Genomic DNA, 27,392 nt, shown 5'->3' on the forward strand with positions numbered 1-27,392 from the left:
TCAAAGTCATCCAGATGATCTGGATCTGCATAATTAGATCTGGACCACCCTGTGCATAGGGTAATTATTACATTTTTTTTTTTAAAGAATTCATTCAAAGTTTATGTATTTTTCAACTAAATCCATTCATCTTGAGGTCTGCTTGTTCTATTAAAGGTCTCTGTTGGAACAAGCTGAGTTGCATGGATCATATACTCCTTTTATATACGTAACTGAATTTTAGACATTTCCCATCCAGATATGAAGTTTAATTTCATGAGTGAACCCTGGGCCTGTCTAATTGAAATTATATATATTAGGTTCTATATTAGAATTAAAAACCTCTAAGACAGTGCTTACCTTAAAAATCTGGATCTGTAAAGCCCTTAAATCAGAGGAGAGTACAAGTGTTTGACATCATGTATATAACTGATTAAAGAAGTTTTCTGCGTTTATTTTTTAAACTGGCTGATGTTGTTAATTTTCTCTTCTTTCAGGAAAGAACAAAATATTCATGTCTTCTTCTTACTTTCTGTCAGCCTGAGATGTCAGTTTTAAAGATTGACATAGAAAAGCAAATGTTCTGTCATTAAGTCTAATTTAGTCCAATGCATAAAAGAAAAGGGAAATATCTTTCAAATCAGTATTCACAGGGCTGGCATTAGAAGCAATGAAGTCAACTTGTCAGTCAGACATTACAGCCAATTTAAGAGCTGCAGAAGGGAGACCTTGGCTTTCATTGGGTGCAGCTCTCTGGGAGGGACTTGCGAGGAGGGGAGGGTAAGGCTGCAAATGTTTCAGTCAGAGTTCAGCAGACACTTTTTTTTTTCCCTCTGTGCACTGTCGTTGAAAGAAAATCCATGTCTAGGCATGGGCCTTTAACACGCAGATCAGAGTGGGGAGCGACAACAAACCACATGGTAATTATCTCCAGATAGGACAGTAATGACTCTGTTGGGAGGGGTTCAGTCTACATACCAAATGCCGCTGCAGTGCAGGAAAGATAGAGGCTGAGAAAAAAAAAAAAAACATACAGAAAGACTGAAACCAAGCTTGCGGAGTCATCCAAATGAGGTGGGAGGATCATTTCTCTTTTTTCTTTTCATGTTTCATTTCTTTAGAAAGAGTTTTTGCTGCAGTATACTGCATACTGTTTTCAAATGCTGTAGCTGCTTATAGAAGCCTAAAAACTTGCCTCTGCATGAATGTAGGTTATGTTCTTTTTACACATTAAACTGATATTGCTGTGTATAGCATGGTTCTAGCCTATGTATTATTCATTGAGTACTTCTTCTGTGGCAATACAGAAACATTTTTAGAATTGGATATTTTGCATTTGTTATTGGAATTGAGTACCGGAATCCACACCCTTGTTTAAATCATCATTATTATTATTGGAGTTCTGTTTAGATTTGTGGTTCCAGCTTAGCCTACTATAAGTAGGGAAAGTAAATGAAAATTGAATTTATAGGCCCCCGTATTAAAAATAAATTGTTTCAGTTAGTTACTGGGCAGACTACTTATACCAAAAAAGCCAAAGCAGTTTTTGTGTTTGATTTACTGCATTCACAAAGGCTTCATGTAAAGATCAGGACATAGTGGACTTTATTGATAGCCCAGACAGGAAAAGGGCTGATTCATTTCAGAACTGGCAGGCATGTAGAGAGGAAAAGGGTGTATTTGAAATGGAACGCTGTCTCTGCCCTTCCTGTTTGAAAATTGTGGACTGAGGCCAAAAGCAAATTGCTCTTTGTTGGTAAGGCCTTGTGATTTGCTGCAACCAGCCCAAGTTAATTTTCAGATTTCTTGTCAGACCCAGGTAAAGTACTTTTGTTAAATTTTTTAATGGCCAGGCAGCCTGTTTACTTTCTGTATTTTCAATTAGATTTTAATTTGAAAGAAAGAAAACATTTAGTAACTCATCCTAATCTAGCCAAGAAGAATCTGAAACTTTTTGCTAATTGAAAAGATGTTTTTTTTTAATGGGAGTGTGTGTTTAGAAAATTTATATTTAAAAATGTCCTCCATATTTGTGACTTTATAACAGTTTTTAAAATAAAATGTATGTTTTTCCCATTCACTCAAAATTGTGTATTCCTAGTAAATATATTAATACTTATTTTTATCAGAATTTTTTTAAATTCTGGTATAGGTCCAAAACTAATATTACATTTTATTTGTTTTTAATTTATGCCTCGTTATTTTTAGTTATGATAAAGCAGCATTTCCTGACTAAAATTAATAATATGGTATTTTTAACTAACAAAATATTGAAAGTATTACTGAGGCGCTTGGATACATTTAGTAGCACGTTGCACTTGGAAAGTAATGTTAAAATAACAGATTGAACCATGGGAATTGTTCTTTGTTATCTGAAGAGGAACTGTATAGAAGTATGTGTTCTGGGAATTGTGTGTCATTGAGAAAATTTTAAGCTTTTTTTGTCTTGAGTTGTTTAGCATTCTTTTGAAAAGTTAACTTCTTTTGTATTTTCCTGTTTAAATTAGAAAATCTTAAATCATGTATATGAATATTCACATAATTTAAATTAACTACAATAAAGCAGATCTTTATTTTATAAGATTACAATATTTTACTTCTTGTAGTTTCAAAACATTTTTTTCATTACGTAATATATAAAAGTGAAAGGTAGCAGTTCCAATTAGGATGATGTCTGAATATTTTATCAGGAATAATTTAACACTTCATTTTAGAGGCTTGAAATGTCATTTGGGTGAATAATTGGTAAGGGATTAGTAGACTTTTTTTTTAATGAAGGATGTTAAAAGTAATAGGATTAGAAACTCTTAATAAGCACTTCTTTATTCTTTTATTTACTTAATTGTTTACTGTAGCCTGCTCTTCATGCTGAGTATCAAAGCACACTATACACTAAAAATCACAAGATTAACTGTTTTTTTTTTCTTTTTAAAAGAGATGCTTTGTTAAAATGTGAAACAGGGTTAGTGAAATCCCAAAGGACTTCTATAATAAGATTTTCACCTCACTGTAAATAGCCTAAGCCAATAGGTAGCTGGAGTTAACATTCTGCTGCAGAGGAAATGGTCAGTGTGAATTGAAATAATGGTTCCCTGATATTGTTTTAGTAAGATTCATAGAAAATATGCCACAGCTGTCATGCTATTGCACCACTAACCTCTTCAATGTAAATATCAATATACCAAGAAAATAAGAAAAATAAATTAATAGTATATGTACTTTATGTCCTCGCTTGATGTGTTTGTACCTCTTAAAGGATTAAACATTTGGGCTTTGCCCAGGTCTGCAGGCTGGAAAGTCTTTCTTGTCAAGTCGTCCATTAAGAGTATAATCAAAATCAATCTTTTATGTGTAAATTGTTGAAGGTACTTAATATAATATAATGCAAACAAGACAATGCCATATGAGGCCAGCATATGGCTGTTGGCTAACATGAAATGATTAACCGGTTTAGTTTTACTATCAGAGAAGATATATCCTAAAAGAAAATTAGACAAGATAGAAGAGGCATAGGAGGAGGATAAGTAGGAGGGGGTCTGAAATTGTATGTTAGAAGCAGTAACTTGAAGTAAAACTTTTATTAAGAAGTGAAAATGTCTGTATCCCAGCATAAATGATAAAGGTTAAATCATAATATTCAGTTATTGGAATTTGATATCTGCCTACACATTATGTCAAACTTGCAGTAATGACCTTTTGGGCGCAGCCATCAGCAGTGTATCTGTCTGTGGAGTTAATGTTGATTTCATCGAGAGGTTTACTTAGCTCGGCAGCAACATTCATGTCTCTGCTGACTCTTCTTATGAAGTCAGTAGACGTATTGAGAGAGCATGGAGGGTCATGAGATCGCCTCAAAGGGATGTGTGGCACTCCCGATATCTCTGAAAAAAGATGAAGGTCCAAGTCTTTAGAGTCCTGATGCTCTCTGTTTTTCGATATGATTGTGAGGCATGAACGCTAGCCAGTGACCTGAGATGGAGACTGGATTCCTTCGGTAGTGTGTCTCTTCTGAGAATCCTTGGATACTGATGGTTTGACTTGTGTCGAATGCTCATGGAGTCCCGATTGAGGGACATTACCTGCATTGTTTGGGAGCATCAGTTATGGCATTATGGCCAAATGGCGTGATTCCCTAAGAGTGATCGGCTCGCAGGATCTTCTTTGCTGAGAACCCAAGCAGGTGGACCTCGCCAAGGGGACGTCTACATAACACCTAGCTGCAACAGATAGAGGGTCATTTCTGGAGGGTGGGACTGGAGCCCATGTCTGCCTGGGGGGGTTGCCAGATGGAATCCTGAGCTGCTTCATTGTGTGATGGGTGAGGTGAGGCACTACACCAATGCATGCTCCCCTACCTGACCTGACCTCTCATTAACACTAGAATTACCAGAGTCTACGAAAAAACTCATAGATCTGGCCCACGTTAAAACCGTTTGCACCTCTCCGCCAGCATTTTTTGTCACCTAAATGTGCTGATAAAGACAAACTGCAAGCAGCCGGCTACTCCATCCCTCCACTGACTTAGAATGTGCACGAACTTCTCCCAGCTCATGCCTTGATTGATTATTTGGGAGTGAAGTGGAGTCTTAGAGTGGAAATAATAGATTGTTATTTGGAACACACACATTTCATGTGTGTTCCGTTTCTGCAGTAATCTGTGTAAAAACAAACAACGTTTTCATATTTTAGTAATACAGTAAATGTTGCAAAATGTAGGAATAAACTGTAAAATGTGTAAAGCCTGAAGTCCAAAGATCAAATAAACACTTTCACAAAAGGTTCAAGAGCAATACAACAGCTTCTGTGGCATACCGGTAAGATTTGCTGACGCAAAATGCAGCAGACTTTCCGTGCCTCAGGGACCCAAGTTAGATTCCCCGCTGGGGAGAAAATGTTATTTTTTTTTCTTTTTAACCTTCACCGCTGTGCCTGCCTGAACTCCCTGTCTATCTATATAGTAATAACAGTAATTTTATTATTATATGGCAGCTTCCCTGTCTGCCTATCATATAGTGCCTTTCCTTCCCATCTATATATCTATCCCTTTAGCTATTTTTTTATTTATCTATACAGTGCCTTCCCTGTTTATTTATATATCTATTGACTTCTCTGTCTGATTGCATATAACTCTGAACTTACTGCTCTGTACTATTCTGTCCTCTACATGTTCTGGAGTACAAAAGAAACATCACCATACAGCAACATGTGGGGACTGGCAAGATCAGGAAAAAAAAAACACGTGGTCACTGATTACAAACCACAAGATGAAAGAAAGAGACAATATATGTAAAAAAATCTTCGCACTAATGCAATATTATTTGAAAACGAACAGCGTCAGATCGGGTTTGAGTATATGCTTGATCTGACACTGTTCATTTTCAAATAATATTCACATGTACTGTGCGTTGAAACTGCTGCACTGAATAAGCTGACCCCTTCTGTAACAGCGTCAGCGTGTATTCAAACCCGATCTGACGCTGTTCATTTTCAAATAATATTGCACGTACTGTACTATTTTAGAATAAAAATGTACATTTGATTTCAGTCAGTCTGTAACAGCCAGTGTAAATGTATGATAATTGTAAAGATTAGCTTTTTTTTTAAATTCAGTTTCATTTTCCCAGTCATGTTCACGATCCCCCCCCCATCCTCCCCATCTGACACTGCTGTTTTCACATAAAGATGTGTTATATCTTGAATGTTATTTATTTGGAGATGTGCTATAGCTCGAATGTTATTTATGTAGGGAAGAAAGTACAGTGTCAGGTGCTCATTCAGTGTAATAGGAACCATAGCACAGAGATGTGTGTACACTGCAACAAGTACACATGTCGTAAATGTAGGAAGGGCGGTCCTTGGTGTGTGGGACCTGTTAATATTTGAATGTGATGATTTTATATAGCACGGAAATCAGCAGTTCTTAGCATTGCACCACGTAAGCTGTCGTATCAACCGCTTACTTTAACTTGCTTTCTTTTTTCTTCGGTTATAGTCTTGAATAAAATGCACTTGTTTTGTTATGCTTGTACACCAACATATGTTCCTGTGTTTGAGTCACACAGGCATGCTCAAAAAATACACATGTAATGCCACGAAAGTGCACGCAGGCACTTCAGTTCACAAGTTTGGAGAATGCAGTCACAAGTACACTGCAGATCTATAACGCGTCTTTATGTGAAAACCGCAGTGTCAGATGGAAAGGGGGGGTGGGGGAGTATCCTGAACGCGACTGAGAGAATGAAAAGTGAATTAAAAAAAAACAAAGTTAACCTTTACAAGTATCATAAATTACACCGGCTGTTACAGACTGAAATCAAATGTTTTTATTCTAAAATAGTAAGAATACAAGCAGTTCTCAAAATGGAGTCGTGCGCGATCAAGCTTGTGACCTTTTGATTACCAGTCATTATCTGATACCATTACGCCACAAAGGCAGTTGTAGTAAATGTGTGTCAATGTGGCATGCTAAGGAGACTTTTTTTTCTGCAATTATATTTTTGAATAAATGGTCACTTGTTCTGTTATATTTGTACCTTTTGTGAAAGTGTTTCTTTGATATTTGGACTTCAGGGTTCATACAATATATAGTTTATGCCTACATTTTGTCATTTAATACTAGAATATGAAAAACGTTTCTGTTTAAAAAATGTGTTTACACAGATTACTATAGAAATGGAACACACATGAAATGTGTGTATTCCAAATAAAAATCTATTATTTCCACTCTAAAACTCTCCCAGATAATCAATCAAGGCAGCTGGGAGAAGTTTGTGCATGTTCTAAGTCAGTGGGGCCTTGGCCAGTTTCGCCCATCCCTCTTTGCAGCACCTCTCAAGCTCCATCAGGTTGGATGGGAAGCGTCGGTGCACAGCCATTTTTAAATCTCTCCAGAGATGTTCAATCGGATTCAAGTCTGGGCTCTGGCTGGGCCACTCAAGGACATTGACAGAGTTGTCCTGAAGCCACTCCTTTGATATCTTGGCTGTGTGCTTAGGGTTGTTGTCCTGCTGAAAGATGAACTGTCGCCCCAGTCTGAGGTTAAGAGCGCTCTGGAGCAGGTTTTTATCCAGGATGTCTATGTACATTGCTGCAGTCATCTCTTCCTTTATTCTGACTAGTCTCCCAGTTCCTGCCGCTGAAAAACATCCCCACAGCATGATGCTGACACCACCATGCTTCACTGTAGGGATAGTATTGGCCTGGTGATGAGTGGTGCCTGGTTTCCTCCAAACGTGACGCCTGACATTCACACCAAAGAGTTCAATCTTTGTCTCATCAGACCAGAGAATTTTGTTTCTCATGGTCTGACAGTCCTTCAAGTGCCTTTTGGCAAACTCCAGGCGGGCTGCCATGTGCCTTTTACTAAGGAGTGGCTTCCGTCTGGCCACTGTACCATACAGGCCTGATTGGTGGATTGTTGCAGAGATGGTTGTCCTTCTGGAAGGTTGGTGGATTGTTGCAGAGATGGTTGTCCTTCTGGAAGGTTCTCCTCTCTCCACAGAGTGACCATCAGGTTCTTGGTCACCTCCCTGACTAAGACCCTTCTCCCCCGATCGCTCAGTTTAGGTGGCCGGCCAGCTCTAGGAAGAGTCCTGGTGGTTTTGAACTTCTTCCACTTACGGATGACGGAGGCCACTGTGCTCATTGAGTCCTTCAAAGCAGCAGAAATGTTTCTGTAACTTTCCCCAGATTTGCGTCTCGAGACAATCCTGTCTCTGAGGTCTACAGACAATTCCTTTGACTTCAGGCTTGGTTTGTGCTCTGACATGAACTGTCAACTGCCCAATAATGTCCAATTAACTGAATTTACCACAGGTGGACTCCAATTAAGCTGCAGAAACATCTCAAGGGTGATCAGGGGAAACAGGATGCACCTGAACTCAATTTTGAGCTATATGGCAAAGACTGTGAATACTTATGAACATGTGCTTTCTCAATTTTTTTATTTTTAATAAATTTGCAAAAACCTCAAGTAAACTTTTTTTCATGTTGTCATTATGGGGTGTTGTGTGTAGAATTCTGAGGAAAAAATGAATTGAATCCATTTTGGAATAAGGCTGTAACATAACAAAATGTGGAAAAAGTGATGTGCTGTGAATACTTTCCGGATGCACTGTACCTAACATTGACTAGGGTCCTTCAAGATGGATGCACTGTATACTATTAAATAACATGCTAAGGTCTGATGTATGTGTGTATGTCTGGTCTCTCAGAACAATCTGTCACCTCAAAATGACAGAGTCTGAGAAACAGGCTTTACTGGAACATGCTCACAAGAGGGTGCCCCGGTCAAGAGACATTAAGACACACAAGGATACAAAGGAAAGGTGTTGATAGCACACATAATGCAAGAGATACCAAATATTTTAAAATTTATTCTGTTAACTGTCTACAACCTGTGAAGTAAATAGTGTTGGAATAATCAGTCATTGCAAATGTTTTCTCACTGTGGTGTTAAAAGTCAATCAATGAAAATGTGAAGTAACTTTTTGTTTTCTGAGATTTAGCCCAATGAATCAGTTTAGATATTTTGTAAATGCTTGATGTAATGGACCCCGCTTTTAAGGACAGCAGATGTTGAGAGGATACAATCTTTGTGTTTGAATACTTCACTAATGTTAATGAACCATATATGTCTAAATAAACACCATATGTTATTCTTTGCATTAGAAAAGAACCTTGAAAAAGATTTTCTATCCCTACATATGCCCAGAAATCGGTACACTTTGCTTTGTTTATGTTCCCATATTTATCAGCAGGAGCATTTCCAGTAACAGGAGATACAGTATATCAGGCTTATGTACTCATAAACCTTTTCTTCTATATCTTTGTTTTCTCCCTGGTGTGTCATATAAGTGGGAGTGTAAAAGCTCCTTAAATACATTGGATTTGTATACACTATGCCACTGTATCATCAAGAAGAGTCATCTTTTGCATTTAAAGTCTACTGTTTTGGTTACTGTTGCAACATATTACCTTATGTTTCAGTGTTATTTATTACAAAACAAATTTGAGGAGTTTGCGATAAGATAGACACATTCATTAGCTGCAAGCAAAAGACAAATAGAGTAGACTAGAAATGACAGAGTGTAAATTGGACCATAGGGTGTACACATATTGAGAGTAGTGCATTGTTAAACAGTTCACTATTCATAATATAAATTTCAAAAAAATACTCACCATTCCTACTTCCCTTTTGAAGACACACACACACTGTTGAACTGATGTGTGAGTTGTATTAAACAGAATAAACTGTATTTTTTTCCTACCACAAAAGTATGTCTTATGTACTCATTGATGTCTTATTATGACTCTGTGCCATTCAGAAGTATGTTGTCTCTTAATATTTAAATAAACGATGGCATGTGTCAACATTGAGTTTATTTTTCAAAAATCATTCCACATCAATAAACATTTCTTTAAAGTGAATTACGCTGTGGGAATTATCAAAACAGAAATGCTTATACAATCAGAGATTTTGAGTTAAATGTTACCTTATTCAGAAGTTGAAAATATTGATGAAGGGTCATGAGTTCTAATAAGTAGAATAGGTGAAGTAACTTGAGATAATAATGTTCATCGTTGTATTCTTCTTATTGTTTGCTGCCCAAAATATTTGTTAATGATTGTTATGGTGTGGGTTTGCTCCAACCTCCCAGTTACTCTAGGGAGCCTCTTGAACCCGCCACCATCTATAACATAACCTGGATAAGTTAGGCAGATGAGGACACAACACATAAGGTAGGTAGGTGCAAGAGTGACTTGGTGATTTTATTAAAATTTCAAGTGTCCAAAAAGTGCAGTGCATCAAAAGTCAATAAATAAATACTCCAGTAATAAAAGGGAAGGTGGAGGTTAAAATTCAATAAATAAATATCCATTAAAATCAGAGGTTAAAAACACAGGCAGGAAACTGTCCTTTAAAATTCTGAGCCCTTGTGCTTTCCTTTTAAAACTGAAATCTCTACGTCTTACTCTGATCAGGCCTTGCAGCATGAAGAGACATCCATCCAACAGGCGTAGACAACCTTTTATCCATGCCTGTTTCCCCACCTCCAATCCCACAGTGTTCCACAGAGAGCTGGCTCCTCCTGGCAAGAGCAAACCCTGATCATACTGGCCACATTTTGTTCCTGTGGAGTGACCCCACATAAGTGCTGACCATATGCTCCTTCCTTGGGCTTGCCTTCCCGTCTGCCTGCTTCCTCCCATCTGTCACCAGCTCTCTGTCACTCCTGCCTTTCTCTCTTCATTTAACTCCTTTCCTTTTTCTTGCCCTGTCCTCTTACTGGGTCTCCCTTGTATGTTTCCTTGGGTGCAACACCTTAATTGCACACTGCAGAAAGCTGATGAATCAATTGAGACAGACCTCAGTGCAGGTTTGTCTCGCCTCAGTTACCTCACCAACCTCCCGCAGATGCGTGAGCACACACACTTAGATCACATAGATCACACTTGTGTGTGTTTGCAGATTTTTCTGGTGTGTATGTATTTTTCTTTTTTTAATGGGTGTTCAGATTTTCCTACCACATCCCAAAAATTAGGTTAATTTGGGACTCTAAATTGGCCCAGGTATATATGACTACAGGTATGTGTATGGTTAAGACCATGCCCTCAATAATTGCTCTTTCAATTTAACATTCTGGTATATCTAAATTGTATTGTTTATATTTATTTACATATCTGAAGTGATTGATTATAATATTGCGAATTTAGAATAGAGTAATAGTTCTGCCATAAATCTCTGATAAAGTGTTTCCTGCTGAGTAATTTGTTGGCAGAAAGTCCTCTGTGTAAATGTGTCAAAGAGAGGATGTGCAACATTGTTTATAATGGCACTCAGAACAGAAGAAGAAGAGAATGAAGACAAAACACAGTTTGGAAAGTTGCAATGCCCTTTACAAAATTGTAGAATAGTAGTAGTAGTCTCCTAAGAAAAAAGAGCCTGCGCTGCCCTTTCTTATATAGTTCTTCTGTGTTGCAAGATCAGTTCACCCTGTCATTGATGTGGACCCCCGAGTACTTGTAGGAATGTACCATCTGTGCATCCTCTCTGTTTGGTGCAGCAATAGTCAATAAGCAGTTCTTTGGTTTTGCTGATTTTAAGTTGAAGACAATTCTCTCAGAACTAAGAAACAAAGTTCTCTATCTCATTCCAATACTGTGTCTCATCTCCCTCATCAATACACCCCATAAGTGCAGAATCATCTGAGATTATCTGTAAGTGACATGACTTGGTGATAAATATATTTAAAGTCTGTGTTTTATGTTTTATTGCTTTATTGTTTAATAAGAATTATAGATAAGATTTTTGGGTCTGCAGTTTAAGGACAGATTTAGTCTGTCATATATTTTTATGATAGCAATTTATATACCAATTGTTACTCAGTATATTTCTATCATTGTGAGTGGTAGGATTTTTTTTTTAGTTTTCATGCGCGTGGTGCCCTGCCAGCGGGACAGAGAGATATTTCAAAGTTGTTTGTGTACATTGCAAAAAACCCACTAGTCATTCAAAAGCAACTGTGGTATTTTCACATACCCAGTGGTGTTTTCTTTTAAAATAAATCATAAGTTTCCATGTTGTCTACCGTCTTTTGATAGTAAAATATGTGATTTTCACACGTATATGCAGATGTGATTAACAAGCAACAGCTGAGTGAATCTGCATTTATTAAAGATCCCACCTGCGTTGGGCCACATACAGTGAAAGGCTAGTTACCATTGAATAGCTGAAGCTCAGAGAATTCCAGTAATGTAAAGTTGTCTACGATTGGCCATTCATATTATGTTTCCCAAATTAAATTGTGTGTTGTAGTTCATCTTTATGCACCATTATGCATAAAGCTTCCGTCAGAGTGAATGGGGAATGGTTTTATGCTGTGCAATAGTAACTGAATCTTGTTTTAGGGAAATACAAATAGCAAAAATACGAATAGGGAAAAGTTAGAAAATGCTAGTGGCAAAGTACAGTAATCCCTCGCTATATCGCGCTTTGACTTTCGCGGTTTCGCTCTATCCCGGATTTTATATGAAAGCATAACTAAATATATAACGGATTTTTCGCTGCTTAGCGGGTTCTGCGGACAATGTGTCATTTTACTTCCTGTACATGCTTTCTCAGTTGGTTTGCCCAGTTGATTTCATACAAGGGACGCTATTGGCGGATGACTGAGAAGCTAACCAATCAGAGCACGCAGTTAAGTTCTCCTGACTGGGAAGCTAACCAATCAGAGCACGCAGTTAAGTTCCTGCTTACTTAATGCAGTGTTAACCAGGAAGTCTCGTCTCGCTCATTCAGCATCAACATGTTTCCCTGTGTAAAGAGTTGTGTTCTTTTGTGTTTATCTTTGTGCATAGTCAAGCCCTTCATTATGGCTCCAAAACGATCTGCTACTGCTTCAGGGGCCGTGCCCAAGTGCAAACGGAAGATGTTAATGATTGCGAAAAGGTAAACGTTTTGGATTTGTTGAAGGCTATGATTCTTTTTATTTAAAAAGTAGGAAAGGAATATAAGATCTACGGCGCAGGGTCCTTTTAATCAGGGTGCAAAACAAGTTGTAAGTGGATGTAATAAGGCAGTAGTCTGGATGGAATCTGCTTTAGGGATTTGGATTGAAGACTGCCAGAAGAAGAACAACGGCATTGCTACACAATCGCCTGAAGTGGCTCCTTTAAGGGCTGTAACTCTCTCCTTTGTTGTGCAGTAAAATAAAACTCATTGTTATCGGACAAGTCATTGTGTCATTGTTGGTGAGTAACTATAATTAATTTTCTACTTACATTACTTAGTACATGTACGTACGTTTAGTGTCACTGTACACACACATTTACTGTATACTATTTTTGTTGCATTGTACGTATTTATTGCTGGTGGCATGTCTATCGTAATGGCTGTAACATGTGATATCGGAGACACTCAATATCTTTAAAATAATATTTAGGTTTTACTGTATATAAACAGTGTGTTTATATACATAATTTCAATGAATCTTACCTAATATCTAAGAGAATACAAAGGGATTATGCTGTATAACTCTGCGGGGAATATTTATAAACAGTGTGGGAGAGTTTATAAGGGCTTAAAATATATAAAAATAACCATAGAAACATATGGTTTCTACTTCATGATTTTCACCTATCGCGGGGGGGTCTGGAACGCAACCCCCGCGATCGAGGAGGGATTACTGTATATGAAAACCTTGATTCATAATTATGACTGTTTGCTAACAACACATTTGATGAATGACTTAATGCTATACTTGATTTGTGAGTACTGCTTATACAATAACTTTGAAGTGTCATACTATGCAGGTTACAGTTCAAGTGTCATGGGTTCAATTACCTTATCTGGACACTGTCTGGTGCAAATTTACTTTATGTGAGTTTATACAGTGGACCAGTCTTCAAAGGAATATCACTGAATGAACCCACACAAACTTTCATGGGTGACCACTGTTCGTTCAAATGTTATTAAGTCACGCTGCTGCACACAGTTTCATGTGGAGGACCCCCATCTGATTACATGTCACTGAATCATACTGCAAAAACTGTCACAAGGGACTGGTCTTCGATCGAATGTCACTGAATTGAACCGTGCCTCGTCACTGCTCACAGTTTCAGGTGGGGAATCTCCCCTCTTCTCCATCCCTGTTCGAATGAATGTTACTGTTTCACGCCACTGTTTCTGAGTATGGTAGTTTTTGACTTGCATATGAAAAGTATGCTGTTTAGGGTGATTGGACACCTTATATTGTCCCCTGTGTGAATGGTTTAGTTTTATGTATGTGCTCTGTTCAGGGCTGTTTCCTGTCCTTTGCCCAGGGTTGTCATGAAAAGCATTGCCCCCAGCTCTGGATGGAAGCTCGTATGAAAATGTATGTAAGTAGCTTATTCCAGATGTAAAATGCAATAAATAAGCAATAACAACAAAAGTAAATACATAAGAACACACTAAATCTTTGTGTTGCAACTGCAGCAAAAGGCAAGGGAAGATGTGTGAATTGCAGCACAAAAACCCCAATCTGTTATACAGAATTTAAGGTTTCTTTGTGCTTAGTGAAATTGTTTCAAGAACTGGAATGCAATTAAATTTTAGTAAAGGTTTGGGTTAGTACATAATTATATGTATATATAATATACTTATAATTATATATACACGTTTTGCTGATTATGGCTTATAGCTAATGAAAACCCAAAATTCAGTATCTCAGAAAATTAGAATATTGTGAAAATGTCAATATTGGACTCATGGTGTCACACTCCACTAAGCTAATTAACCCAAAACACCTGCAAAGGTGTACTGAGCCTTTAAATCAGGGGTGCCCACACTTTTTCGGCTTGTGAGCTACCTTTAAAATGACCAGGTCGAAATGATGTACCTAATTTAAAAATTACACACACACACACACACACACATATATACTGAGTATACTTTATACATAAAATGTATGTTGTCGTACCTTGCATAACTGAATAACCTTTATGGCACAATAACAATTCAATACATTTATGGTCACTACAGTGTTTGGATTTAATTATCGTCCTGTGGAAAAAGGCTGACTCGCATAAATAAGTAGAGCCGAATAATGCAGTCAAGAAGCTTTTGAATTCAGCCGAGTGAAAAATGACAGCTGTCCGATTAACTGCGATGTTGGTTCCCTCTCCTTTCTCTTTCTCAGATCGCTTTTTGGAAGGACGTTAGTTACGTAGTTTTTATGAACAGTTTGAAAATGCCTTTCCACATTTTCCTTCTTTGGAATAGCAATGATAGATTGACAGATCAGACAAACGCACTTCCATTGCGATATTGTGAGAAAAAAATCCTCTTCCAATTCCACATCCAGCCCATACCCTCCCCAAACAATTTTTTTAAATCCCTTCTTTAGTCGATATAAATTGGAAGGCTAACTAGATTACAGCCGGAGTTTTGCATTAGCTCGCGTGTTTGATCATGCATGCGGGATGACCAGTGTGTTAGAAGAGAAGAGATCTCAGACTGGCCGCCCTGTATGTCAGTCAAGTGGCAAATGCCATAGGGAGGATATATGATAGACTAATGTTTAAAAAAATTTTTTTTTTTGAATGCAACGTGATCTACCTGTCGATCGCGATCGACACATTGGGCACCCCTGCTTTAAATGGTCTCTCAGCCTGGTTCAGTAGGCCACGCAATTATGGTGAAGACTGCTAACTTGACAGTTATCCAGAAGACATTCATTGAAACCCTCCACAAGGAGGGTAAGCCACAAAATCTCATTGCTGAAGAAGATGGCTGTTCACAGATTGCCGCATCCAATCATATTAATGGAAATTTGAGTGGATGGAGGAAATGGGGCAGAGAAAGGTGCACAAGCAACAGGGATAACCACAGCCTTGAAAGGATTGTGAAGAACAGCTCATTCAAGAATTTGTGGGGGAGATTCACAAGGTGTGTACTGTGGCTGGAGTTAGTGCTTCAAGAGCCACCACACACAGACGTATTCGTGACATGGGCTACAACTATCGCATTCCTGAAAGTAAATATTGAATTTCATTTGGAAATCAAGGTCCCAGAGTTTGGATGAAGAGTGATCAGGCACAGAATCCAAGTTGCTTGAGGTCCAGTGTGAAGTTTCCATACTCGCTGATGATTTCGGGATCCATTTCATTTGCTGGTGTTGGTCCACTGTGTTTTGTCAAGTCCAAAGTCAGTGCAGCCGTGTACCAGAAAATTTTTTGAGCACTTCATGCTTCCCTCTGCTGACAAGCTTTATGGAGATGCTGATTTCATTTTACAGCATGACTTGGCACCTGCCCACACTGCTAAAAGAACCAATACAGTAATCCCTTGCTATATCGCGCTTCGACTTTCGCGGCTTCACTCTATCGCGGATTTTAAATGTAAGCATATCTAAATATATATATCATGGATTTTTCGCTGGTTCGCGGCTTTCTGCGGACAGTGGGTCTTTTAATTTATGGTACATGCTTCCTCAGTTTGTTTGCCCAGTTGATTTCATACAAGAGATGCTATTGGCGGATGGCTTAGAAGCTACCCAATCAGAGCATGTATTACATATTAAATAAAACTCCTCAATGATATACGATGTGCTTGATTGTTTGCTTTTTCCTGTCTCTTTCACTCTCTCTGTCTGACGGAGGGGGTGTGAGCAAAGGGGCTGTTTGCACAGAGGCTGTTTGCCTAGAGGATACGGACGCTCCTCTACAAAATGCCGCTTTATCGTGGTGCTTCGGCATACTTAAAAGCATGTATTGATTTTTTGATTGTTTGCTTTTATCTCGCTCTCTCTCTCTGATGGCGCTCCTTTGAAGAGAAGATATGTTTGCATTCTTTTAATTGTGAGAAAGAACTGTCATCTCTGTCTGGTCATGGAGCACAGTTTAAACTTTTGACTAAAGGGTGTTATTTCATGTCTAGAGGGCTCTAATAATATTAACAGTGTGGGTTTAAAGTAAGGGTTTAAAATATATAAAAATAACCATACAAACATATGGTTTCTACTTCGCGGATTTTCATCTATCGCGGGGGGTTCTGGAACGCAACCCCCGCGATCGAGGAGGGATTACTGTACGTGGTTTAATGACCATGGTATCAATGTGCTTGATTGACCAGCAAATTCGCCTGACCTAAACTATTGTCAAGAGGAAGATGAGAGACACCAGACCCAACAATGCAGACAAGCTGAAGGCTGCTATCAAAGCATCCTGGGCTTCCATAACACCTCAGCATTGCCACAGGCTGATCGCCTCCATGCCACGCCTCACTGATGCAGTGATTCATGCAAAAGGAGCCCCGAACAAGTACTGAGTGTGTACAGGACATACTTTTCAGTAGGCCAACATTTCTGTATCATTTTTTTATCGGTCGTTTATCGGTCTTGTGTAATATTCTAATTTTCTGAGATACTGAATTTTGAGTTTTCATTACCTGTGGGTGGGTCATAATCAGTAAAATGAAAAGAAAGAAATGTTTGAAATATATCACTCTATGTATAATGAATCTATATAATATACGAGTTTTACTTTTTGAATTGGATTACTGAAATAAATTAACTTTTCAATAATATTCTAATTTATTGAGATGCACCTGTATATATATAATGCTTTTCAGAGCACTTTTTTCCATGTTAATAATGTATTATAACTTCACCTAACTGTAACATTTAACCATCACTTTTAAACCTAAGTTTGTCACTAAGTTTGCCTGAGATGGTTTGATTCCAGATTTTTTTGCATCCTATGTGTGGATGCAACCGGTAATATCAAGATCAGAAATATTTCAGTGAGGATATAATTATATATCATTTTTGATGCTTTTTATTTAATTTTAATATGGTAAAGTCAAATTCTGTACCTGAGCAACTTTTTGAAAGGAAAAGCTTTCACTTTTTAATTCTCATTATATTAAGTTTAATAGAGAAAAAATACTTATTCTGTAGAGTATAAATTATTTCCTATGGGACAACTAGTAATTAAAATATTCTTAAAATAGTAAGCTGATACAGTCTAAAAAGGGAAGAAAATTATTTATAGATATAATAACATTTAATATTAACTTCCTTTTCATTGTTTCTGGTTTTATAGGATAGTGCCTCATTTTGTGCTCAAGAATAGCCCATTACTTTAAATCTTGGCATTACAGTAGATGTTCCAAGGTGGAGAACACAATTACATCTACTTGTCTGATGGGGTTTTGAAAGCATTGGTCTTCAGTTCTTCAGGGTAGTGTGCATATTTTCAATAAAGCAAGCCCACATCTCTTGAAAATACAGATTTAGTGTCCCTAATCTGAAATGTCTGAGACCAGAAATATTTTGAATTATTTGCATATACCAGGGGTCTCCTTTTTTTCCCCTTGAGAGCTACTTTTACAAAATGAAAATGTCCGAGAGCTACTCATGTTTTCTAACGTTTATTCTCCTAGCTTATTTCAACCCAAACAAACTGAATACGCTTGTTTTGCCTGAACATTTACAAAATATTGGTGTTCACAGCTCACATTTTGCATTAAAATGTCACAAAAATAATATTTAGTTCACCTGCAAGTGCATTTTGTATGTCTGTATGCATTTTCTAGTGAATCTCACACTACTGAATTAAAACATGAATGCTGTCAAAACAAAACAATACAATTACAAATACTGTACACAGATATTACTTATTCATTTGTCATTTTGTTACATGTCACTGTTTCACTTCACAAGAGTATTGACATATCTAGTTGCATGTGTGATGTGTTTTTTAGTTAGTCAGATGACTGGCACTGCATGGAGTCAACAAGAGAGGTATACAGTATAATGGAGTGTAGCCACTTAGGTTCACTCTTATGGTGTCATTTAAATGTTCATCTGCCATTCTTGTTCTGAACTTTGATTTCTTGACAATAATATCAGAAAAGGCAGACTCACAGAGGTATGTAGACCCAATCAAAGCAGACATTTTCAGAGCCTCTTGGTGAAGATTCTTATAGTTATCTGGCTCCACTAAGCTCCAGAAATGCTGAGAATGCTGTTAAGACTTTTAAAGGTTTACTAATATATAATATATAAAATCCAATGTCTGTCTGTGCGAATCCAAGAGAGCTGCAGTAGTCCGAGGGGAGGGGCCTTCCTCACTCACTTGCCAGCTTCGGGGCATGTTCCTTACCTCCGCTTAGCTAGTGAACGATGGATCTATTGAATTCAACTTTGTTTAATATTTAAAATAAAGTGTTACTTAGGTCTTGATGAGTTTGAGTCTGATATTCTCCTAAGTGTATGCCACATTGAAAAGATAGATTGCACTTCAGTTTGTGGATTGTGATATGATTTTTGGAAAGATCGCCCACCCCTAATTTAACAAATCAAGTTTTCAAATTTGTGTAGGATTCATTAATCCTTTGGCGAGTTACTTGGAAAGGGGTTGCGAGCTACCGGTAGCTCGCGAGTGACGTGTTGGAGACCCCTGGCATATACATTATGAAATACCTAGGGGACACACATGATCAAGTAGGGAAATGCAGCCAAACTGGCTAAATCATGAACCATATGTATAATAATTCATATCACCAAGCCAATATTATAAGGTGCATTGATATGACAAACATACTTCAAAATTAATAAATATGATGTATAGACCACGGTGGCGCAGTGGGTAGCGCTGCTGCCGCCTCACATTTAGGAGACCCGGGTTTGCTTCCCGGGTCCTCCCTGCGTGGTTTGCATGTTCTCCCCGTGTCTGCTTGGGTCTCCTCCGGGTACTCCGGTTTCCTCCTACAGTCCAAAGGCATGCAGGTTAGGTGCATTGGCGATTCTAAATTATCCCTAGTATGTGTTTGGTGTGTACGTGTGTGTGTGTGTGTGCTTGCGCCCTGCCCGGGGTTTGTTTCCTGCCTTGCGCCCTGTGTTGGCTGGGATTGGCTCCAGCAGACCCCTCGTGACCCTGTGGATAGGATACAGCGGGTAGGATAATGGATGGATGGATGATGTATAGACTGTATTTTACTTCACTTTTAAGAGGGGAAAATGCTGTTTATTTGCACTAAAGCACTTTTTTGGTTTTTCATTAGTTTATATCCACTATCGGTTGTTTTTTCTCAGAGCATTCCCGACAGTTCAGAAATCTCTCAGCCAAGCTTCACACCACCCTGGCCTTTATGCTGAAAGTGATTAACCTACTAAGTCGCTACATTCAGTTTTGGTATGGTGTTGGTGTACATACATAAAACGTAGCATGATATTGCCAATATAAAAAATTGCTACCATAAGGCAATTTACAGCATGTCCGGTTTTCCTAATGTGACTGCAGCAATTTACTGAACTCATTCTGCAATAAGGTCACCTAATGAGAATGAAGCTGCTTTTGTTAACCATAAGCAGTAATATTCCATTAACGCACAAGTCATTTGCAATTTTAACGGTGCCACGCAGCACTTTTTAATGCAGGTGTTACTGTGCCACTTCACTGAAGAAAAAGCTGTTTTGCTGCGTAACACTGCTCGATGCTTCACAGGGTTACCCTCACACTCAACCCCTGCATTGTTGATCGTATGGTGTTTCTTTGCAGTGTTCGATGCTTCTAGTTATTTCATGGTGCTCATTTTGAATCTGCAAATATGTCATTCACATCCTCTTTTTGGTGCAAGCATATATTCATGCTTGAATTCAAGTAAACTTTTTTTAAAAGAAGCCTCTTGTGTGGAATTTTCCACTTTTGTTACAATGCCGGCATTTAAAAAGTTTCAGATTTTGGAGTTTCAGATTTAGGAATACTCAATGTGTATTTATGAATGTAGCTGCTATAGCAGTTAACATTATATGCTAAAGTTATCATTTATCAAATTTCAGATGCATTGGATAAGTTTTATAAATGAGACCTTTTATACTACTGCGGTGGGCTGGCGCCGTGCTCGGGGATTTGTTCCTGCCTTGCGCCCTGTGCTGGCTGGGATTGGCTCCAGCAGACCCCTGTGACCTTGTGCTAGGATATAGCGGGTTGGATAATGACTGACTGACCTTTATACTAAAATTCTTTGTGTGTGTCAAAACAGTAAAATAAATGTAAAATATAGGCAACAGTTTCTTAATAGATATTTTACTCATGTTAAACATCACTAGAACAGCATTTTGTCCATCACTCTTGTGTCAGGTTTTGTTTGGTGGAATGTAAAGAGCTGGTATACCTCATTTTGCATCTCTGTGACATGCAAATGAAATAATATGAAAAAACCCAATAGGATTAATTTTATTGTAAATTAATGTAAATATACCCTCTGTAGATTTAATTTTTATTTCCCTGTGCAATTACTTGTTTCATTACTCACAGTTTCCTAAACAGTGTAAGTTTTCATACTAGTTGCTGTTTTTTTATAAGCATTGTCCAATCCTCACATTCTAGTCCTTATCCATACAATTTGTAGATAAATATAATTTGTGCATGACATTACCAAGGAACACATATTACAAGGCTAACACAATTCTTTTAGAAGAGATCACTCCAGAATGCTGTGCAACCTATATTTAAAACCTCGTTTAAAAATGTCACTGTTGCTCTAGACACACAGTAAATGCCTACTACTACTATCCTTCTCAGTTAATTCCTTTGAAGTATAAAATATGTTTAGTAGCTGGACAGTTGAAATTGGTAACAAACACCGGAGAGCGCCATCAAGAGGGGAGGAAGGGAGTTTCAGAATGATTGAGGGCTTTTGAATTGTAGACAAATGAGGCATCAGAGATAGAGTGGGATAACTCCTTACTGGATCCTAATGTTTCACCTACTCCAATCCATTAAGGAGCCAGTTGGTATTGCTAGAAGCAGTAGCAGTATTCACTCATACTCTTTTGTGTCATGATAGAGAAGAAACTGTTAAAGTAGTAACAGCAGTAATGGCATTAGTACCATTATTTACATGTATGGTGTAGAGTTAACGTTTGGGATTCTTCTGGCAGGTTCTGATAATCTTTTTTTTTTTTTTTTTAGTAAATAAAAAGTGTTTCTTAGTTTGCTTGCTTTACACCTCACAAATGTGAAATAATATCCTGCTTTTGTCATATCTAAAAAGTGTCACTTTTTCTTTTCAATCTGCCTTCATGCTCTCTCACACTAGAGCTTTGGACACAAAAGTGCTCTAGTCACTTTTCATAACAGTCTTAGTTTCTTAAAGTCATCATTTTCAGCTGTCTGACTTACTTTTAAACATCTTATCACATTAAAAGTGCCAAACATCCTCAATTTAATTCTACCATAATTGACTTTTTCCTGGCAAATGTTAAGTATATTGAAGTACTTACACACTGCAGACATTGTTTAATTTGCAAAACTGGAGGTATTGGAGGTGTTTTCTTCAAAAATTATAAGTATAAAATGAAAACAGCAGTGTCAGATCGTGGGGAGTGTGAACATGGCTGAGAGAATAAAACTGAATAATAAAAAAAGCTAACCTTTAAAAAAAAAATCATAAAATTACACTAACTGTTACAGACACAAATCAAATGTATGTTTCTGTTGTACAATAGTAACAATAAGAGCAGCACCTACTCAAAATTGTCATTCTGGAGGGTGCCCGGATTCGATCCCGTTCTTACTGCTGCGCCACCCAAGAGGTCGTACCCTATCCCAATTTCTTTTTCTTTGGTTATATTCTTGAGTAAAAGCGCACTTGTTTTGTTATACATGTACCTTTTGTGAAAGTGTTTATCTGATATTTGGACTTCAGTCTTCACACATTATACATTTCATGTCAAAATTTTGTCGTTAGTACTATAACATGAAAGACGTTTCTATTCTCCAAATAACGATATATTATTTACCTTATGCATCTCTGGAACCTCAGGCACAAATAAAGAAGATTTGAGCTGAGAGAGCTTTTTGCCTTAGATAAGCTGCTTGTGTTGATCGACACATGTACAAAACAAAAGATGCTGATGGAGAGGTGCAAAGGGATTTAAGGTGGGCCGGGATTACGAGTTTTTTTGTAGGCTTTACGGATTTTAGTGTTAAGAAGTCAATGAAAAAAATCAGATTTGGCTTCTGGAAATTGGCACTCTGTTCAATTATATTTTGCAGTGTGAAAAACTGTTTGCTGCATGATTTTCCTTGTCTGAAGACCACTTGCTCTTCTTGCAGTCGCTGATCCAGTGCCTGTAGGAGATACTTGAGAAGGACCACACAAAAAACTTTGTCAGGCGCTGACAGTAGCGTAATCCAAAGCCAGCCATTGAAGTTGATGAGGTTGCATTTCTTTGTGGTTTTTTTTACAATTTCTAACTTTTGCAAATCACTTGCAACTCACCACACCCACCAGCATTCATTCAGCAGCTTTGTCAGCAGCATCGTCACCTATGTGCTTGGGCAGCTCAGCTGGGATTTGGTTTAGGCCGGGGCTTTTTTTGTTGTTCAGGCGGCATTTTGCCCTGCCAACTTCTGTATCCATGATCCTGGTCATTTCCACAGCCAGGGCCTCCTGGAGTCGGATGGTATCGAAGTCATAGGTGGTGATAGGGGCACCTTGGTTAAGGGTTTCTTTTAAGTGCTCCACCCAGCACATGACTGCCCTTCTTGGCTAAGAGTCTTTCCTGTCTTGTCTTAAATTCTGCTGCATTGAGTGCCAGTGAAATCCCTGACAGCAAGTGCCTCTTTTTGTCCTTCCTATTGGCGGCTTAATGTGCCTCAGTCCCATTCTGCTCCAGCTAATGATTTTTGTTTGTGTGGCAGTTTCTCTTGACCATTGGGTCCAATGCTTGGTATTTGTCTGCAGTTTCTTTCTTTTCTATGCAAGTCTTTCTCTGGTCTCCCTGGCATTTACATTTTTTTCTCTGATTGAGTAATACTCATGTCTTGTCCTGTGTCTTGTCCTGTCACTGTGTTCTCCGACACCTACCAGTCGGCAGGTCTACAGCTTTTGTTGCCCGCCTGCTTAAAGCTGTTCCATTCTTCTTCACCATTATTTGTGTCCTGGAGTAGCTGGAATTGGTTTCTGAGTTCCTGAGCTTTAGGCAAATAGTTGCTGTGAGCAGGTAGTGATCAGAGCCCACATCTGCACCCCAGTAGACTCTTGCATCCTTGAGTGACAATCGCCACAATTTGTGGACGGAGACATATTCGATCTCATTGCAGGTGTTTCCACTGGGTGACCTTGTGGATGTTCTTGTACCAGAAGAAGTTATTCCCCACAGTGAGGTTATTCAGGCTGCAGAAAGACATCAGGCAATCCCCAGCAAAGACCAACCTATATTAAGAGGCATATCTCCTCTACCACCTACTGACCTGCTTTTCGGGAATACCCATTCATCACTATGTGGCGTGTATCTCTCTCCCTCATCCCCCTTGGGGGCAACACTCATAGTCATAAGGTATAACCACCCACATGAGTCTCTACTTTATCATATTAGAATACAAAGTTACACTGCAAATGCCAGTGTATGTTTCTGTTTGTTTTAACTACATTCTACCTTGTCCTGTTTGGTGATGGTTTCTGCCTATGAGAAAAATCTATATATTCACATTTATACAAAAATTTAAATTGAATATACTGTATGTGGAATAGACATTCTGCTGCTAAAAGCAATATTGGGTTGCTAACATTTATTTGATATTTAGAATATTGCACTGTGACAGAATCAGTAATCAGACATACATATTTTCTGTGTGTTTGTTCATATCATTTAGACCTATTTGCCATTAACAGCTAAACCATGCTTGAACTTGCTGCTAAACAGATGGTGTACATGCCTGGGGCATTGCATTTACATTTGGAGCATGAAAATCTGTTCAACATGTCATGACCTTTTTGTAACACAAAATAACCACTGAAGATTAAGTTTTTTCTGCTCCTATTGTTATCTGTTTCATACCCAAAAATGGAAAACTAATGGTTAAACTGAAAAATAAATATTTAATACAAGAGTTATTTATTCAGTGACAAGCTATAACATGAATGCATTCCCACCCACATAAGTAAATCACATTATTATTTGTCCAGTTTTTTTTTTTTTTTTTAATTTTTGCTGTACCTCTAGAGGCTATTTTAAAAACACATTGCAATATTTTGGTGATTGGAAGCTACTTTAAAGGTCAGAAGGTCATGTTCATTTTTATTTTAAGAGTTATGGTCCTAAGTGAGCTTTATATTTGTACAGTTATTTTTGTGAATGTTAAGAGACATTTAATGGACAGAATAACATTTTTAATGTGCAATAAAACAAATATTATAGTTGAATTGTTTTGAGTTAAGCACAGTTGGCAAAGTTTAAAATATTCTGATGCAGAATGTATCATACTTACTTTTCCCTTGTATATTATGTATGTTTAAAATGAAAGTATATATTTTTAATTCATTTAAAAGTATAGAGTTCAGTACATTTTATTTCTAGATGCATATCACCTTGCAAATATGCATTTTTTTTACATTCTTGGTAAGCTTGGGAATTTGGAACTATTTTGCATAATATTTATGTCAAACACATCAATTGTTTGATTCAGTTTGTGGAATCTTGAACCATTATTAAAGATAACTGCCAAAATAATACACATTTTCTTAAATAGCTGACCCATATTTTTTATCCTAAAATGTCTTAGAATATTTGGGAAGTACTGGCTACAGTTGATCTATATTCCTTGTTCTGTGGCCTCAATCATTGTATATTTTTTTATAATTTTATGTTTAGAATTGTTTGCTTTGTATATTTACCTAACATTAATCTAACTTGTGGGTAACTGATGACCATCTTGACAGCTTTGTGCACACAGTTTAACCCATCCATGAATGTAATGCCAAACACTTGCACACACCCCAACACTCATTTAGAGTTGCCAGTTAAACTAACATGCATTTCTTTAGGGTTTGTTGTGAATGCTGAAAGAAAACACACACAAAAATGGGGTGCATTTAATCTCAAAATAAAATTGTTCCAATACAGTAATGTATACAAAGTAACCGAAGTTTGTAAGACAGAATAAATAGAAGTGGTGCTTCTTTTAACATAATATGGCTATCTATTTTCATGAGTTGACCTTGTAAAAAATAGTCTTATCCATAGCCATATGTGTTATTTATAATATTACACCATCATACAAACATCAATGCTTACTTTTATTTAAAATAGAACTATCCTTCAAATTAGAACATTTTTATAGTTTTTGTTTCTTTTCATGTGCATTATGTTATTGCATTGCCATACACCAAAAAAAATCATTTTTTTGAACTAGTAGCCATTTTACTTGGATTTAACTGGGGCATTTAAGACAATGGGCATTGGTTATAGTGGTGTCAATTAATTGGATTTATCAGAGGTACTGTGTAGCTGTTCTTTTTTTGTTATTTTACTAGCTGCTAATATTATTAGTTCATTGGAGCTCCTTATTCTTGACCACAATTAACCATAATTACTACATTTATTGTAGATTAATTTTTGCTTTTCCTATTCATGGTCTCTGGAAAATACAATTTTACAGGAAACTGTATTCTTTTGAATTGAAATGAGTAATTATCAATTCAAGTCACATACTGTCACAGAGGTTTGGAGGGTTTAAATCAAATGAAATATGCAGTAAATTATGTTTTCTATGGTTTGACAAATTACATAAAGCTTTGATGTTTATAGGCTGCACATTTATGTCACATATGCGATTAGATTAGATTGTTGGATTAGGTTAGGTTACATAAACTTTATTAATCCCATTGGGAAATTCAAATGCACTGGCAGTTTTAAACATAATACAGAAACTAAGAACAATCTGAATTGTGTTGCACATAGACCTTGAATTGGGCCGGTATGCTGTACTGGCACTTCACTGTTTACCTGTTTTTGAGAACCAGAATACAGCGGCACACCACAGCCTGCCAGTGGGGATATCCCCCTAGTTCTCCGCAATATTGTATGTTGTTCACCACCAAGGGCCCCTGTCACCCACCTTGTTGTTTGAAGTATATCTACTGTATACAATATAAGATTGACAATCATAATCCACCCCCTATCAAATTGATATACATTTCATACTGCATTGCAAGGAGTAAGAAGATGACAACAGATTAGGGACTATTGTGCATACTAAGGATGCAACTTGCTAAGCACATCTTCTTTGAGCTTCATGAAACTTTGCCCTTCCATTTTGGCTTTCATTTGCATAATGAAGCAGCTTCATTTGTGTGCATGATTCCTTTGATTCCTTTTCAGCAATCAGTAAAAAAGGATGCCTTGCCTAAGAATATCTGACTCTCTCCAGCATTATTATCATCAAATATCTACAATTAAGAAAGCAGGGGTCAGCTAATTTTCTTTTTTCTGTAAATTTCATTTTGAGATTTTGTGGTATTTAGTTTTGTTTATTTTAGAGAGTTTTTACCCCAAAATATTAATATATCAAATTTCCTTTCTTTGAGGAATGCCTACTACCCCAGATGTACAATCCTGCTAAATTTCAGCTTTTTAACCAACAGGAAATAGTGTTTTGTTGATTAATGTGTGAGTCAGCTTGCCTTATATACAGTAACTACCCCGTTCAACCACAACATTAAAATCACCTGCCTATTATTATGTTGGTTCTCCTCCTACCACTAAAACAGCTCTCATCCCTCAAGGCATGGAGTCCACAAGATCTGTGAAGGTGTCCTGTAATATCTCACACCAAGACATTAGCAGCAGATCCTTTAAGCCCTGTAAGTTGCAAGGTGGGGCCTCCATGGATCAAACTTGCTTTTCCAGCACATCCCACAAATACTTGATCAGATTGATATCTGGGGAATTTGGAGTTCATGTCAACACCTTGAACTCTTTATCATGTCCCTCAAACCATTCCTGAAAAATGCTTGCAGTTTGGCAGAGCGCATTATCCTGCAGGAAGAGGCCACTGTTATCAGAGAAAATTGTTGCAACATATACAGGTATGAAGAGGTATACAAGGTATGCAACAATCTTTATGTTTAAGTAGGT

General features: G+C 37.5%; 1 protein-coding gene across 12 annotated transcripts in view; it reads left to right on the forward strand.

Annotated features, from left to right (window-relative positions):
- The window catches only part of mbnl2 (muscleblind-like splicing regulator 2), a 253,869-nt gene that overhangs the window by 97,229 nt on the left and 129,248 nt on the right, over nt 1-27,392 (forward strand). Inside the window, exon 1 of one of the 12 annotated variants that reach the window (XM_039745409.1) lies at nt 787-899. The exons of 9 other annotated variants lie outside the window; for them this stretch is intronic. The gene's annotated coding sequence lies outside the window, so the exon portion shown is untranslated. Of the gene's footprint in view, nt 1-786; nt 1,054-1,779; nt 1,799-27,392 lie in introns of those variants that run through there. 2 more of the 12 variants (XM_039745408.1, XM_039745411.1) reach the window with 2 other exon arrangements.

This window comes from Polypterus senegalus, chromosome 2 (assembly GCF_016835505.1).
Source record: "Polypterus senegalus isolate Bchr_013 chromosome 2, ASM1683550v1, whole genome shotgun sequence".
Classification (NCBI taxonomy): domain Eukaryota; kingdom Metazoa; phylum Chordata; class Cladistia; order Polypteriformes; family Polypteridae; genus Polypterus; species Polypterus senegalus.